The sequence below is a fragment of the Rhinopithecus bieti genome, unplaced genomic scaffold (assembly GCF_001698545.2).
Source record: "Rhinopithecus bieti isolate Rb0 unplaced genomic scaffold, ASM169854v2 scaffold_19939, whole genome shotgun sequence".
Taxonomy (NCBI): domain Eukaryota; kingdom Metazoa; phylum Chordata; class Mammalia; order Primates; family Cercopithecidae; genus Rhinopithecus; species Rhinopithecus bieti.
The window spans coordinates 1480616-1495961 of record NW_016810019.1 but is presented as its reverse complement, the minus strand read 5'-3'; the positions used below and the strand labels follow the sequence as shown (position 1 = coordinate 1495961).

The 15346-nt window shown below is 41.0% G+C and overlaps 1 protein-coding gene across 1 annotated transcript in view; it reads left to right on the top strand.

Annotated features, from left to right (window-relative positions):
• Positions 1–15346, top strand: part of PHACTR1 (phosphatase and actin regulator 1) — a 597649-nt gene that overhangs the window by 465333 nt on the left and 116970 nt on the right. The gene's annotated exons all lie outside the window — the stretch shown is intronic.

Genomic DNA, 15346 nt, shown 5'->3' with positions numbered 1-15346 from the left:
AAGTGAGTTTAGGACACAAAACCTTGTGATGATTTGTCTCCATTGAGTCTCAGATATCCAAATATCTAAGTAGACCATTAAATATACAGACATGAAACTCAAGGGAGATCTGGGCTGAGCTAGGCTGGAGAGGGTTTGGACTGGTCAGTGTATACATCCTGTAAAGTCATATCAATTGATGGTATTTCTCAGAGAGAATATAAAGTAGGAAAATAAGGTGACCCTGATCGAAGACTCCATGGAACCCCAACATTTAATGTTTGAGGAGTAAAAAATGATCTAGGAGTAAGAAGGACCCTCAAAAACTAAGAAGTGTTCAAAAAATAAGAGGTCAACCAGAAATGTGTAGCATTATGGAAGCCAAAGCAAGGGACTGGTGCTCAGCTGGAGGCAAAATTGCCCACATGGTCAAATGCAGACACATCAAATAAGACAAGGAATGAGAAAAAGATCAGGAATAAGAAGTGCCCTTTTGATTACGTTTACGCTATTATATAGATTCTTCAGTTACCTGTGAAGCCAATATGCAGTCAGCAGGGTGTAAGTTCAGATGCTCTGGATGCAGGTAATAAAAAGGTTAAAGAGACTAAAACAATAAGCAAATTCAGAAAGTCCACAGGCTAATAGTTTTTGTATGTTTTTCCTCCGAGGTATCCCAAATGCCTTCAACAATCTTAGAGTTTGTTGGTGCTCATTTCATATTTATTGCGTGAAAGAATGAAACTCACGTAATCAAGTCCTATGGTAGGGCAGCTCCCGGGCTGGTTCATTCATCAGCTGTATACCATGGCTAATGGATGCCATCCTCTGGCTGTAACTCCTCATGGTGACAAGATGGCTGCAGTAATTCCTTCAGCACATGCATATACCACAGTGTACAGGGAACAAACAAAGGCTGTATCTTCTTGGCATCTTGACGATAGCACGAAAAATTTGCACCAAAGGTTTTTCAGGATTGCCCTCATGTCTCATAGATGAATATTTGGGCAGAAAACCACCAGATATTTTTCCCCTAATTTTGACAAATGTTGCCATAAACTTAAAGTAGTACAAGTACAGTCAACTCCCTGAGTGCTGCTGCATAATGTAAATTCATATTGGAATATCCACCATGAAACCACCCTTTCTAACTGCTTACCTGGACCCCTCCTGTGAACTCATGGCAGGGCAGGGTACGTGGGGCATGGTGGGCATCACTGCCTCATCCACGTGTCCCCTGCCTTCCAATGCTTTATTACTCCCCAATCACTGACATGCATTGACCTTTATAACTAGAAAGCCAGCCAAACTTTGGGAGTCTAGTAGCTGATGAAGGAAAAGCTGGAAATAGCTTAGAAAAAGGTTCCAGATTTCATACTTTTGCCCCAGACTTGTGTAAAGTTAGACAAATCAGTGGGGCATGCCACCACATTAATAATGTCTAAAAGGACAGTACTCTTGTAGGAGTCCTGAGCCAGAGGTTCCGGTTCTGGCTCCCTCGTGTTCTGTCTATGGAAGATACAGGGCATATTTTCATCTCTCTAGACTCTGCTTTCTGATTGAATATAACCCCAGGACCCCAGCAAGGCCATGCTTTCCTTTGATCCCCTCTCGCTATTCCCAGGCCCCAGCCTGCTTCATTGAAGGCAGTCTGTTACCAACCGGGTGATCCTCCTAGAGTCTCAGTCTGTTACCAACCGGGTGATCCTCCTAGAGTCTCAGTCTGTTACCAACCGGGTGATCCTCCTAGAGTCTCTGGGAATCATTCCATCCTCCCATGCAACGATGAACTCTTCAGCTCCATTCTGGCCCTTGCCTGTCATCTCATAAAGGACATAATCGCATTTGGGCTTAAAGGACATCATCCAGTGTGGGAGGTTAGGTCACCACCTGCTTAGAGCAGGTACTCCATCAAGGTTAGCTATGGTCTCCACCAGCCACCTGCTCTCCCTGCTCTTCTGCTTTCCTTTGATACTTTTCTCAAGTCCTCTTCACAATCCCCACCCCACCCCACTTCTGCTCAGGTAGAACCGAGATCCACTGAAAGCTCAGGACTCCTCCAAGGGCCACGTCCACCTCTGTAGTTCTATCTCACTGCTCTCAGGACTCCTACTGTCCATGTGTGCCCTGGAGCTCATCCCCCATCCCAGCACTCCAGGTTTCCCACAACTGCCATTTCTCTAATAGGACTACAGTACACTGAGCCAGACACTCGTTATGGTGGAGATCAGTGTAGCAGCATCATTTTAACCTCTCTGTTCCAGAAATGGATTGACTTTTGCATACATGTAAGTCCCATGGTTGTGATTTTCAAGTCTACCTTGAGAGGTGCTGTCCCATAGAACTTTCAACGGTAACAGAAATGTTCTGTCATCTGCGTCGAGCCTCTAGCTATGTGTGGTGGTGGAGCACTTAAAATGTGGTTACTCTGATTGAGGAACTGCTTTGTGAATTTTACTTAATTTTAATGAATTTGAATACCACTACATATGTCTAGTGAATGCCCTATTTGAGAGCCCAGCTTAGAGAAACAGAGCTGTGCAAATTTTGAAATGGCCATCCCCTATAATTTCCCTCCCCCAACTCTAGCCACTTTTTTTTTTTTTTTTTAGATGGAGTTTCATTCTGGTTGCCCAGGCTGGAGTGCAATGGTGCAATCTGGGCTTACTGCAACCACTACCTCCGTGGTTCAATCAATTCTCCTGCCTCAGCCTCCCAAGTAGCTGGGATTACAGGCATGTGCCAACACACCCAGCTAATTTTTGTATTTTTAGTAGAGATGGGGTTTCATCATGTTGGCAAGGCTGGTCTTGAACTCCTGACCTCAGATGATCCGCTCACCTCGGCCTCCCAAAGTGCTAGGATTACAGGTGTGAGCCACCGTGCCCAGCCAACTCTAGCCTTTTCTAAAATCTTGAATGCTAAGCTCAGTTGGGCTACCCTATTAATGATGAAAGAGGCCCCTTGCACAATGATTGATTCTGTGAGATTCAGACTATCGTATTCCATAAGAGAGAAACTGTGACATTGTGTTCATTTTCTATTCAATCTGTGCCCCAGTTGCATTTTTTATATCAAAATGCCCAGAAATAGCAAGATGGTAACTCCTCTTTCAGCTACAAACCTTGGAGTCAGAGTCATTATTTGGAAATAGTGGTCAGAGCCCTGATAGGTCATGAGGATACGTCATCTGAGAACCAATGCACTTGGCATGCAGACTGCTGAGGAGGCATAACCATACCTGGGAGACAGGCACCACACAATTCCATGTAATGAGGCGCTCAGGTTACCAGGAGGCTGAAGACAGGGGAAGCAGCCCAGACTCCACATGAGCCATGGTTTATTGACCATGAGACGCAGTCAGCGGCAGCAGATACTAATAAATCCAGCAGGAAACAGCTCCAGGGAAGTGCAGCTGAAACAAGCTACCCAGGGTCAATGTCTTTGCCACTCTTGTGATGGAAAGTCATTGCATCTCACCTATTCAATGTTTTAGGCAAAGGCTTCTTAGCAAGAGGAAAAGCCTATTAAAATCAAAATAGGATATTAAACTCAGAACAATAACCACAATAACAAAAAGCAAGAAGATTCTTTGAGTACAAAAACAGGTACCATTTCATTCCATGTGTGAAAATATCCACTCCAAGTAACATAGAATCAATTAAATTCTGAGAATGAAAATAAATTTTGCACAGCTTTTCAAGGTAGTTGGATTCAGAAGGATTTTGTGAGATGCCTGCATGAGAAAGAAAAGAACATCACAGCTCTTGCAAGATTGTTCTTGCATATATACTGGTCAGAATAATCCAAAGACTTGGCTACAGGTAGGGGTAAAAAACTGAAAGATTCTCTGACTTGTGGATTCTGAAAATATAGGTTCCCTGGTCCAACAGACCCCTACAGCATCTGCCTCAAATCCTGACAGTGCACAGAGACTTTTAAACACGTACAGACACAAACAAAATGACTTTTCCTCACTTGGAGAAGTCCAGAAATGCCAAATAGCTAATGTATTCTGTTGGTACAAATGTAATTGCAGCTTTAATTAAAAGCAATGACAAAAATTGCAATTACTTTTGCACCAACTTAGTTTTTTGTGTTTTGGTTTTTTTCCAGGTAAGACTATCAAGTCTTTTTAAACGCCCAAGCATCAAATTATAGTAACACTCATTAGTAAATAGGCAACGTTTAATAAGAACATATTGCTTTCTATGCTCTCCATTTAAAATTCTTTAAAATGACAACTATGGCACCATGTAATCACACCAACTCCCTAAACTCAGGCAAACTGGAGAAAATATCTCCAACAGAGATCGACAAATGCCACACAAACATTTCCAGCTTCTTAGGCTTAGAGCTTTTAATCCATCGAGGAAATCCTTAATCCTTAAATAAATTATTTCTTAGTTAAACTGTTACTCAACACGTCATTTTACATGATGTTACTGACTATCAGGGCAACTGGTAGCTTCGATTACAGTGATTTAAAAGGTCATTGGGATTAACAGAAGCTTTTTCAAAGCTCTGCATCTTGTTGCTAAAACAATACCTCTCTGAGATACAGAACAATGGCTATGCCCCTTAATGAGTGGATTTTTTTTTTTCTAGTCACATAGAAAACACGTATCAATGTCAAAAAAGTACATAAGACGAAGTCTCTATTTCAGCCTCACTAATGTTAGGACCACTAACACCAGAATGACACTTGTGTGGGAAGCACCTTAGACTTTCCATTTGAGATGCACGAAGGGCATGTCTGGGAAGCTAAAATGGGAACACAGAACTTGCTGAACAGCAGCTCTTGTCTCAGAGAGAAAAGGCAATTAGCAAATGCTTGCATTAGGCTCCTCTTCTGTGTCTTCACAAGGATAATTATTTGCTTTAACATAAGGTGGCTCGACTTTTTTATTTTGCTAACTATAGCCATAGGTGATCATCAGTAAATTAAAATGTGTTTCAATTTTTGCAAGCATGCATGTATAAATTCAACACATTTGCATTACCAAAAAAGATGCAGTGTAGCTAATTCTTCTTATCATTTTTAGTCTAAAATTGTCACGTGGCACTTCACTTATATAATGTTTCTTTACAATGGAAGTATAAATGTAGTCATGGTTTCATGATGTTCATTATTCCCTGCTACAAGGACTAACAGTTAAGAGAGTTTGAGTTTTGTTAATGACAAGTACATGTCTTATTTATAAAGGATTCTATATTGTTCTTGCCATCCTTAAGGAATTAAAATTTCCAAATAAGTCATTTTAAGTTAAATCACATTCTCTCTCTCTCTCTCTCTCTCTCTCTCTCTCTCTCTCTCTCTCTCACCATATAGTACTAGCTCAGCATCTACTGAACTAGGGACTTCACACCAGTTATTTAACTTTCTAATGTTCACTTTTCTCTAAACAATAAGAGTGATTTTGGTACTAACTTCATAGGATGGATGGGTGGAAGGAAGGCAGGAAGGAAGGAAGGAAGGAACACAGCCTGGCACATAGTAAGTTCTCTGAAATATTGTTTCAGAGGTTGTTATTATTACTATCATTATAAAAAGTCCAACATGATGCTGGACACCGAATATGCTCCAGCAATGTTTCTTTCTCCTTTCATTTCTTCCTCCCTGTCTCTCTACTGTGTACAGAGGCTTTTTGTGCAGAGCACAGATTTCTAGATCTATGTGAAAACTTTACTTACAAGTCTTTTTTTTTTTTTTTTTTTTTTTTTTTTTTTTTTTTTGAGGCGGAGTCTGCGGCCCAGGCTGGAGTGCAGTGGCCGGATCTCAGCTCACTGCAAGCTCCGCCTCCCGGGTTCACACCATTCTCCTGCCTCAGCCTCCCGAGTAGCTGGGACTACAGGCACGTGCCACGTCGCCCAGCTAGTTTTTTTCTATTTTTAGTAGAGACGGGGTTTCACCATGTTAGCCAGGNGGCTACAAGTCTTTAAAAAATAAAATATAAAATTTTATTTAGCCAAAAATAAAGCAGAAATTCATTCATTTACTTTCTAGTTCTTGCTGTAATAGGTCTAAACAGTACATCAGACAAGAAAAAGAAAACCTGAATATAAAATGTTGTGCTGTTAGCTCATCTGATATTTCAGGATGATTTGCAAGTTTGGGTGGGGGCGCTTTTTCTGGTCTCTTCCAGCCTTCATGCAGGGAATACTTTGATCTGCAAGGAAGTCAGGCATCATCCAACACAGTCCTTTTCTTTTCAAGGAGCAGACACTAAGGTTCCCAGAAGTTAGGTGGCTTGTTGCAACCTAGTGATGGCCAGGATGATAACAGGGCTCTCCCTGTGCTCTGAGTCAGGGCTCCTTTCCACTGCAGCTGCACTTCACCCCACCTGTCTCTCCTGAGAATAGATTAGAGGTGCTCACCAGCACACCTCTGTTAACTGAGGTTAGCAGGCCCCCCAGGAGAGCATGGTTTTAACACCATCCTTTCTATCACCTGTCAATGCCTCCTTCGATTTCTTTTTACCTGAGGTGGAAAAAGCGTTCTCTTCCCTTGAGTCTCCAGACTGTTAAGGATTTGAGGGGCCCTCTATTAGCACTCTTCTTCATCTCTGAGTTTCTGAACCATGTGAGAAATAAGACAAATGGGAGATCAAAGTAGGGGATCTCCTTTATCACTGGCAAAAGCTGGGCTGGAGGAAGTCATTGATGGGTCTGATCATGCTCCTCCCCCAGCCTTGACCTCGAATCAACCCCCCAACTGGGAAAGTCTGAATCTGGAATCAACACAGGTCCAGAGCAAGAGGGAAAGGATGGATTGGCTCCCACAGTGGAGACACAGGGGCCAGTGCTTATACCCAGCAAGAAGCAGCAGTGGAGAGGGGCAAGAGGGTAAGCAAGCATCAGGAACTGTGGGGAAAATGTCTCCGAGTAGAAACCAGAGGAATGAGGAATGAGTTTCCTCTCTAACCAAACTATTATTGTTTTAATGTAACATGGCAGCATGCAATTTTTTTTTTTGTATTTTTAAAAATAAATGTAAGCATCTTGCAGGGGAAAAAAAGTGAATGATCATTAAGTTCTATATCATGCCAGATTCACTTCAGAGCTTTGCCAACCTGCACACATATTTCATTTTCATGTCATTGTAATCCACATGTGCATACTGTCCTCCATTCCTGCTTTTGTACTTGACATTATTTCAAACACAATTTCTTTTTTTTATTATTATTATACTTTAAGTTCTAGGGTACATGTGCACAATGTGCAGGTTTGTTACATATGTATACATGTGCCATGTTAGTGTGCTGCACCCATTAACTCGTCATTTACATTAGGTATATCTCCTAATGCTATCTCTCCCCTCTCCCCCCTCCCCACAATAGGACCCGGTGTATAATGATCCCCTTCCTGTGTCCAAGCAATCTCATTGTTCAATTCCTACCTATGAGTGGAAGAACATGCCGGTATTTGAATTTTTCTGTTCTTGTGATAGTTTGGCTGAGATGATGGTTCCAGCTGCATCCCAATCGTCCCTATAAAAGGACATGAACTCATTCCTTTTTTATGGCTGGGGGCATAGTATTCCATGGTGTATATTGCCACATTTTTCTTAAATCCGGGCCAGTCTTGTCACTGATGGACATTTGGGGTTGATTCCAAGTCTTTGCTATTGTGAATATGTGCCACAGATAAACATACGTTGTGCATGTGTCTTTATAGCAACATGACTTTATAACCCTTTGGATATATCCCCAGTAATAGGATTGGCTGGTTCCAATGGTATTTCTAGTTCTAGATCCCCTTAGGAAGTCACCCACCCATGTTTCCACAATGTTGAACTTGTTTACAGTCCCCACCCAACAGTGTAGAAGTGTTCCTATTTCTCCCATCTCCAACACGCTGTTGTGTGCTCTGACTTTTTAATGATTGCGCATTCTAACCTGGTGTGAGACTGTATCTCATTGTGGTTTTGATTTGTGTTTCTCTGATGGAGAGTGATATGAGCATTTTTTTCATGTGTCTGTGGCTTGTATGAATGTCTTCTTTTGAGAAAGTGTTCTGTTCATGATCCTTTGCCTACTTTTTGATGGGGTTATTAGTGGTTGTTGTTTTTCTGTAAAATGATGTGAGCTTCTGTTATAGGTTTGATTTAGCCCTTTGTCAGATGATGTAGATTTGCAAACCATTTTCTCCCCATTCTGTAGGCTGCCTGTTCACTCCTGATGGTAGTTTCTTTTGCGTGCAGGAGGGCTTTTAGTTAATTAAGATCGCATTTGTCAATTGGGCTTTTGTTGCCATTGCTTTTGTGTTTAGAGCATGAAGTCCTGCCCATGCCTATACCCTGAATGGTATTACGAGCCTAAGATTTCTTCTTCCTAGAGTATTATGGTATTTAGGTCTAACCATTTAAGTCCTAATCCATCTTGAATTAATCTTCGTATAAGGAGTAAGGAAAGGATCCAGTTCAGCTTTCTGCTTATGGCTAGCCAATTTTCCCAGCAGCCAATTTATTAAATAGGGAATCCTTCCCCATTTCTTGTTTTTGTCATGGTTTTGTCCCAAAATCAGATGGCTGTAGACGTGTAGGTATTATTTCTGAGGGCTGCTGTTTCTGTTGCCATTGGTCTATTATTTCTGTTTTGGTACGCAGTACCATGCTGTTTTGGTAGCTGTAGCCTTGTATGTATAGTTTGAAGTCAGGTAGGTGATGCTCCCAGCTTTGGTTCTTTTGCGTTAGGATGGTTCTTGGCAATGCGGAGTCTTTTGGTTCCAATGAACTTTATCAGCAGTTTTTTCGCAAATCCTGTGAAGAAAGTCATTGGAGCTAATGGGATTGGCATGCGAATCTTAAATTACCTTGAGCAGTATGGCCATTTTCACCATATTCGATGTCTTACCTATCCATGCAGCAATGTATGTTCTTCCATTTGTTTGTGTCCTCTTTTATTTCACTGAACAGTGGTTTGTAGTTGTCCTTGGAGGTCCTTTACATCCCTTGTAAGTTGGATTCCTAGGTATTTTATTCTCTTTGAAGCTATTGTGAATGGGAGTTCATTCATGATTTGGCTCTCTGTTTGTCTGTTACTGGTGTATAAGAATGCTTGTGATTTTTGCACATTGATTTTGTATCCTGAGACTTTGCTGAAGTTGCTTATCAGCTTAAGGAGATTTTGGGCTGAGACAATGAGGTTTTCTAAATATACAATCATGTCATCATGCATCCACATCACTCACATGGTCATTTCATTTGCATTTCTCTAATTCCTAGCAAGGTTTTGCACTTTACAAGTAGCACCTGGGACTTGATTTTTTATTTACTAGAACAAATACTCTCCCTACTTGGAAGAGTGTGTTCTTTTATTAGTTCTGTGTAGCACATATGTTTCCATTGTGCTGCTTTTGTTCTTCTATCTGGTGTACAGCATTTCCTTTTGCAAATTAAAACAAAAGTTTTATGAGGAAGTCAGAACTATCCATCTGGCTTCCCTCTTGAACAACCTGAATATATATATATTTGTTTCTACTATTCTATTTTTCCTACTTTTTTATTCTGGTTTTAAATTTTGTTTTAGTTTTGGATCTGTATAAAATGCATTGCCATATTGGTTCAGTATATAGATACAAAGCAATTCTTCATAGTCATATTCAATGGTTATTTATTAAATAAGGATTTCTTAGCTCACTAGAGATACATTTTAAACTTGGGTTTTCAAAAATATAAACCACAATTCATATCATAGAAAATCAGATTTAGTGGTGAGCTTACATTTATTAATGTACTTTTGTTTTTCAGAATTAGAGTTGACACTTTTAAAATCCTAAACTCCAGAGGGTTCTGAACCCTGAGCCTTTTCAGAACAAAATGTCCTTTCTTCATACAATATTTTACCAGATACGGTGGCTCATGCCTGTAATTTCAGCACTTTGGGAGACCAAGGCAGGAGAATCACTTGAGCCCAGGAGTTCAAGACCAGCCTTGGCAACATAGCAAGACCCCCATCTCTACAAAAAAAAAAAAAAAAAATTAGCCAGGCATGGTAGTGTACACCTGTAGTCCCAGCTACTTGGGAGGCTGAAGTGGGAGGATCACTTGAACCTCGGAGGTAGAGTCTGCACTCCAGCCTGGGTGATGGAGCAAGACCCTGAGAGCGAGACACTGTCTGTCTGTCTGTCTGTTTCTCTCTCTCTCTCTCTCTATATATATATATATATACACACACACACACACACACAGACATGCACACACATATATGTATGTATGTGTGTATATATGTGTGTATGTGTGTGTATATATATATATGTATCAGATTTTATATCTATTTTAAATAGAAACTTTTGTTACATAGGTACCCATGAGAGCCTGAAAGAATTCCTGTCACCCATTCTCCATAGTGACAGTCATCTATAAAAAACAACTTCAGTTAACCATGAGCTTTGAGAAAATGTAATTGAGCAGAAGTTGATATTGATCACCCCAAAACCAGGGAGTGTCCCTAAAGCAAAACTAAGAACAATAATGTAGCAACAAATCATTCTTTTAAGCCACTTGGACAAGATTCATTTGAGGTGTTTGACTCATGCTTCACTTATGGGAGGAGAGGCAGGCTGGGGTGTGGGTAAGCTCCAGGGCCCTGGCGGCAGCCTACTGGGTTTCTATGAGTATCATAATGAGCTAACAGCAAACCTCTGGCTTCTCCGTGAGGTCGTTGTAGGGGATTGGAGGTTTCTGATAGATGATGCATGTTGTCATCAACAGGTGTTTGTCTATTGAAAGATTTTATTCACTCTCTCTGATTTGGTGTTAACTTTGACTCTCCTAACATCTTTGTTTCTTATGCTTCACCAGAAAAGGAGAGTAAGGCTGGTGCAATCTTGGCGGCCAGTTCTATATCTTAGATCCATTGCTTTCTATGTCTCATGATTTAAAATGTATGACATTGACCTACACTGACGTCTGCATACTATTCTCTGCTGCTTCTGTAACCTGCTTCTACCTTGTTAGACATGTCTGCCTCTGAAACACATTTTCTCTTCCACTTCTGCTCTCTCCACCCCATTGTCCTTTGTGCCAAATTCATATTCATGATCCACGGTTAGACAATGCAACCTCCTGCTTCCTCATGCTCTCTGTCCCATGTTAGCCACACAGCCAGCATTTCCTGCCCTAAACCTCATCAGGATGATGTTGGGGTCTGCGTGTTTCCTAAACAAAAGAATGAACACACAAGACAACACAAGACAAGACAAACATGGCGGCCGCCCCGAATGGCACGCTCTGCTTTATTTTATACAGTCATTTGTGGAATGTTGCCAAGTCACAAGACATATTGTTGTTTTCTGACCTTTCCCTGACTTTCTGGATTTTCAAGATGTTTACATATAAACAAGCCCCAGGGTCTGCCGTTTGCAGCTGGCTCCTTTGTCCTCCCTGCAAACAGGGAAGGAATACCCTGCTTCGTTTGCAAGAGCAGGACTTATCAGGAACGTCTCGTTTGCGAGCACGTAGTCCTCTACAGGATGAGGCACAATTACATTGCAGTTTCTCTTGGCTTTTGACTCTTTATCCTTAATTCAGTGTTTTCTCAAAGTGTGGAACCCTGACCAGCAAAAGGAGCACTAACATCACCCAAGGACTTGTTAGATGTGCACATTCTTGAGTCTCACCCAGAAACTACTAGGTCAGAAACTCTGGGGTGGAGCCCAGCAATCTGTGTTTTAATAGCTTCCAGCGGGTTGCTATGCCAGCTACAGTTTGAGAACCACGGCCTTAACCCATGTCTTGCCCTGCCTTCTTTCTTCCTGCTGTGTGCATTTGACTAATTCTAGTAGGAAGCAGCTCATGATTGGAGGTTATTGCATACTATTTTCAAAGCCATTATCACAGATAACTTTAGAAGGTTATGTAAAACATCAGCATAATTTCAAACACTCAGTGAACACTGTCTCATCCACACTAACAAGATGGTGATGACCTAGCTAGATGGGGATACAAAAAATGCCTAAGCCTCACCTTAGTCGGGCAAGTTACATTCTTCCTGGGGAGGTTCTTTTTTAATAATGTGAATTTTAAATGCTGGTAAAGATGCTAATAAACATTATCGGTAGGCTGGACGCAGTGGCTCACACCTGTAATCCCAGCACTTTGGGAGGCCGAGGTGGGTGCATCTCTTGAGTCCAGGAGTTCCAGACCAGGCTGGGCAACATGGCGAAACCCTGTCTCTACAAAAAATATAAAATTAGTGGGGCATGGTGGTGTGGGCCTGTGGTCCCAGCTATTCTGGGGCTGAGGTGACAGTATCACTGGAGCCTGGGAGATGGAAGCTGCAGTGAGCCATGTTCATGCCACTGCGCTCCAGCCTGGGCAACAGAGTGAGACCCTGTCTCAAACAAACAGCAACAACAACAACAACAACAACAAACCCAGTACTGATAAATACTAGCAGGACATGGAGAGACTAGTCTTCAAATTCATAACACTTGGGATTACCAAGCATTAGGAATTCCCAGATCATTCCTTAGCTTAATGATGGGTATATACGGTCCATTACATTAATGTCTCATGTGTGTGTGTGTGTGTGTGTGTATGTGTGTTTGAAAATGTCATAATAAAAAATTTAAAATATTACTTAAAAGTGGCAGTATTATACCATCCTTAAATAAATCCAAGTCAAATAGTTTTACTTTTGTTGCTACCCACCTTGGTCATAAATGATATTAATAATGAATTTGTACTTATTGAATGATTTTCATTTATTTCTACTAGCGACATATATACATATATGGATGGATGGGTGGTTGATAGATAGGTAGGTAAGTAGATAGGTAGAGATAGATAGATAGATAGATAGATAGATAGATAGATAGATAGATAGAACATGGTTGTCAATATTAATGTTGAAGAAATCGCCAAAAGCTAAACGATGTGTATGGTCTGTACATTTCTTCTAATTGTGTAAATTGGAAAATTCTTTAATAAAACAATTTCACGAGATCCATGTATGTGTCATTCGACATTGGAATATTAATACATGAAAATTTCATTTACTGGAATTTATCCTAATGGGGAGAATTCTAATTGCAGAAAATTGTATGTAGGATGATGGTCCTCACTGCATTTTTTTCATAATAGCATAAATCTATCCCTTTGTGACCAACGAAATGGGAGCTAGCCAAGTAAATATCGATATATAATCATCCAGTATAATCATTAAGATGATCGTTGTTTATAATAGTATGGGGAAGAAAGACACAAAATTTGGCTCACAGTAGGATTACAATCTTGAAAATATGTGCAAAAGAGGAAACTTTCTATTAGGTAGGGTGGTGATATGATCAGTGTCTTACACCTTCTTCTCCTGTTTTACTTTTCAAAGGAAATGTATATTTAGCAATTATAACAATGGAATTCCCAAGATTATTTCCTCTCCAAAGTGGTTTGGGCCTTTGTGATTTGGCAACATTACTTTTAATCTATAGAGAGCCCAATTTTCAAGAGTTAATATGTCCCAAGAGGAGCGAGCAATATTGCTTCTCTGTTACCAGCAAAGCCCAGGATTCATGGAGAGAGTCTAGAGTCATCCGACTGCAGTTGCATCTCTTTTTTCTAATGTTGCTTCTATGGTACTTTTAACTATTAAAATGTATGGCAATCATTCGATTGCATCCTTCTCCCAAAGAAGCAGAACTTGGCAAGAGCCCTGAGACCTCTGTCCCCTCTGGTTGTCTCATCCAGGACTTTTATTATACTCGGAACATCAAGAATCAAAGTGGTTTCCTAGAGATGTGTTAGGCTGAATGGCAGCTGCATCATTATTCCACCAACTGGGAAATTGAAACAGAGCTACTTCCCACGGCATCTGTTTGAACATGCTACATAAAGGCAGTTTAAGAAGACTGGGGAGCATCCATGGTGGGATAGCAACATACTGACGCTTAGCCCTTCCCATCCCAGAGACTTCCAGTTCATCTGTGTGGTTTCCATTGCATGGGCTTACAGTCTGCACTGCTTTTGCTTTCTTATTAATGAGTAATCATCATATTATTGATCCCAATTATAATAACTTTTACTACCATTTTGGGCATTAAAAAAAGCTGAATTTAAAAAAGAAAAAAAAAACACATATACACCCTTCAAATGCTGGTGCTTTTACACTGTCAGCTTCAGATGATTTTTTTTTGGCATTCATTATATTTTTTCTATGCTTATAGAAGATTCAGGTCAAACACCATATGCCCTTGAATCATATGCTATTTCAGGCCTTTTGATTTGTTGATTACTCTGTTAAACAGATATTCACTGGACCGACTCTAATGGGGGGTGGGCCATGGAGGGATTCTGTGCCACTGTAGATCACTGATATATAAAATTAAACTAGAGGTGGAACATAGCAAAAGGAAAGGATTATTTACCCAAGAATCACCTTGGAGTCACTTCACTGTTTCTTTTCTACGAGTCGTCATCTTGCTTCTGGTTTTAAGTCAGGTAATTGTTCTGCTGCTTTCTGTGTTTCTGACTCGGCAGAACTTAGTCTTTCATCTGGTGTTTATTCATCTCGATGGAACAGCTTTCAGTCCTCTTTAAAATTAATTTGACTTTAATGTCTAGTTATCTAAGACTCCCCTGGGCTAGGATGAAATCACACGGGGGGAATTTTGATTTGACAAATGGCCATTGTATGGGAGCCTTTGATCCTGCACCACGGTCCTTGTTTTGCTGAGCTTTAAGCAACATCAAAGTCTGCACCATGCGGCATGATTGGTGGTCGACGCCGGGAGAATTCTGGCACTTCCCAGCATCCCTGGGTGGCTGCAGCCTGTTAGGTGCAGATGAGAGCTGTCCTAATCCTTTACCCAAGTAGAGAAATTGGACAAGGGTGGAGGCAAACAGAAGATGGGATGAGTTTTCCTAGGACCTTGGTGCCTGTTGAGTGACGTGAAGCCCTTTGCTCCCTAAAGTAGGAATTCCCAATCCTGGTCTTCCAATCCCTGAGGCCTGCTGAGTTTTTTCCCAAGTTTTAGAAATTATGAGAAAAAAAATTGTTAATTTACTTTTATTTGTAAAATACATAGAAAATGGCCAGGCACGGTGGTTCATGCCTGTAATCCCAGCACTTTGGGAGGCCCAGGGGGGCGGATCACCTGAGGTGGGGAGTTTGAGACCAGCCTGACCAACATGGAGAAACCCCACCTCTACTAAAGATACAAAATTAGCCAGGCGTGGTGGCGCATGCCTGTAATCCCAGCTACTCAGGAGGCTGAGGCAGGAGAATTGCTTGAATCTGGGAGGCAAAGGTTGTGGTGAGCCAAGATCATGCCATTGCACTCCAGCCTGGGCAGTAAGAGTGAAACTCTGTCTCAAAAAAAACAAAACCAAAAAAAAAAAAAAAAAAAAAAAAAAAAAAAAAAAAAA